A 2,779-nucleotide genomic window follows, 5' to 3' on the forward strand; every position below is an offset into this window, starting at 1 on the left:
AGCAATTCCACTTCTGGATATATACCCAAAAGAACTGGAAGCAAGATCTCAAGGAGATATTTGTACAGCCTTGTTTATAGCAGCATTATTCACAATAACTAAAATGCGGTCTATACATACATTGGAATATCATTCAGCCTTAAAAAGGAAGGAAAATCTGCAATATGCTATAACAGGAATGAATCTTGAGAACATTATGCTAAGTGAAGTAAGCTAATCACAATGAGACAAATATTTTTATGATTTTACTTATATGAGACCCTTAGAGTAGTCAAAATCATAGAGACAGAAAGTAGAATGGTGGTTGCCAGGGGCTGTAGGGAGGGGAAATTGGGGAATTATTGTTTAATGGGTATAGAGTTTCAGTTTCACAAGATGGAATAAGATGGAGATAAATTGTAGTTATGGTTGAACATTATGAATGTATTTAATTCCACTGAAAATTGGGAAAGGGCTGGCCAGTGAGCTTAGTGGGTTAGAGAACTGTGTTATAACACCAAGGTCAAGGGTTCAGATCCCTGTACCAGCCAGCTGCAGCACCTCCTCCCCCAAATCAATGGGTAAGATGGTAAATTTTGTATTATGTGTATTTTTAACACAATAAAAAATTGAAAAAATATCAATGTTACATTCTAACAAACTGTAGCAGTATTTAATATTTGTAGTAATGGCATTTCCATAATAAATAAACAATTGATGTGATACAATTAGCAGGTCATTATATAGTAATCTTTAAGTTATGTTTGTGTAATTCTTATTTTGTAGATTTTTTTTTGTAGATTCTTTTTTTTTTTTTTAAAGATGACCAGTAAGGTGATCTTAACCCTTGACTCGGTGTTATCAGCACCACGCTCAGCCAGTGAGCGAACCGGCCATCCCTATATGGGATCCGAACCCGGGGCCTTGGTGTTATCAGCACCGCACTCTCCCGAGTGAGCCACGGGCCGGCCCACTGGTCATCTTTAAAAAAAAAAAAAAAATCAAAACAGCTAGAGCATGGTGCTGATAACAGCAAGGTTCAGGCTTCGATCCCTGTACTGGCCAGCTGCCAAAAAAAAAAAAAAAAAAATCAAAATAGCAAAGATATCTACTATTTTTTGTTGTGTGTTTTGGGGGACAGCTGGCCAGTATAGGGATTGAACCCTGGACCTTGGTGTTATCAGCACCAAGCTCTAACCAACTGAGCTAACCAGCCAGCCCTTCCATCTACTATTTGAATGGCACCCAATGAAATACTGTGGTGTTGTGTGTGCACAGCCTTGACCACACTCAGAGGTTTGGCTGTGGAAGTGATCCTGTGGGAGGATGGGATCCTATGGGAAGATGGTAACTGATGGCATGGGAGGGGATGCCATTCCCAGATGAGGAGCATTCTTTTAACCTAATCCCATGACAACTACTGTCAGGAGGGGGTGGAAAGAGAGGTGAGTGCTACAGATAGAGCCTGAAATGACTCCATGCAAAGATCACCCTCAAACGTCCTACAAAGTGGATTCTCTTCTACTCATTTTCTCTGACCTCCTAAAGTACTGGACTCTATTGGTAACCTTGTCCTTACCTAAGCTCATCCCTGCCTTCGCTTCCTGAAATGCAGAACCATCCTATTCCATCTGTTCTCTCTCTCAAAGCTTTTTTTATTTCTTCTTTTCCTACCTTCCTCAAGACCACAAAAATGTATCCTTGGATTGCTTCTTTAGTCTGTCTTCCTCTACCGTCTCATTAATCAGTCATCCGTTCAATGAGCCTACTAGGCCCCATGCTAACCGCTAGAGGTAATGAAGATGGACCAGTCATAGCCCTTGGCCTCTGGGACTAATGGAAGACACAGGCAGGTAGACTTACTGTTTCAGACCCTATTCTAAATACTCTGTATGGGTTATCTTATTTAATCCTCACCACACACTCAGTGGTGAATTGGAGGAAGAAATGTAGGTAAAGAAAATACAATAACCTGAGATTTCTGGGCTGAGTCATTGAAACAGAAAGAGAAGTCATATAATTTTCTTGGAAACTGGGTGAATGGTGATGCCCTTCACAGACATGGGAATAAGTAGTAGGTTTGGAGAGAAGGAAAATATGATATATGAAGGTCTAGATACATTAAATTTTTAATATCTGTGGAATGTCCATGTGGAAGAGTCTAATAAGCAGTTGGTGGCCATGGGAATCTGGGCCTTGGCAGAGAAGTCTGTGCTAGAGATTTAAATTTGAGCATAATTAGTACATATATTATAGCTGCATGGATGGAATCACCCATGTAAAGACTGATAAAGAGAAGAGAATCCAGGATAAAAACACGGATAACAGCAACATATACGATGCAGGCTACATCTTTCAAGATTCTTTCAGTTGTAAATGATTGAAACCCAAATGAAACTGGCTTAAGCAAAAATGAAACAAAATAAAAGAAACTATTGACTCAGGAGATAGGACTAACTTGTGGGTATGGCTAGATCCATGGCTTCCATGTCATTGGCACCACCAGTCACCACGTCTTGTCTTTGTTCACCTCTTGATTAGCTTTCTTCTCAGTCCAACTCGTCCTATGAGGGGGCAAAGATGGTAACCAGCAGATCCAGGGTTGTATCCTACCAGTTTATCAATGTTCATAGGAAGAACATAGTTCTTCCTTTTTTATTTATTTATTTATTTTCCGATATACAATGTGGTTGATTATTGTTGCCCATTACCGAAACCTCCCTCCCTCCTCCCCCTCCCCCCTCCCCCCCCCCCCCCTTTTTTTTTTTCGGGGGGGGGTTTTTTTTTTTTTTTTTTTTTT

General features: G+C 40.2%; 1 non-coding gene across 1 annotated transcript; it reads right to left on the reverse strand.

Moving 5' to 3' along the window:
- Positions 1 to 1,121: 1,121 nt before the first annotated feature.
- On the reverse strand, positions 1,122 to 1,195 carry TRNAI-GAU. Its single transcript has one exon. It is a non-coding gene; the product is annotated as a tRNA-Ile (tRNA).
- Between the last annotated feature and the right edge of the window lie 1,584 nt (positions 1,196 to 2,779).

The sequence above is a fragment of the Galeopterus variegatus genome, unplaced genomic scaffold (genome assembly GCF_000696425.1).
Source record: "Galeopterus variegatus unplaced genomic scaffold, G_variegatus-3.0.2 Scaffold2114, whole genome shotgun sequence".
NCBI classification, from domain to species: Eukaryota; Metazoa; Chordata; class Mammalia; order Dermoptera; family Cynocephalidae; genus Galeopterus; species Galeopterus variegatus.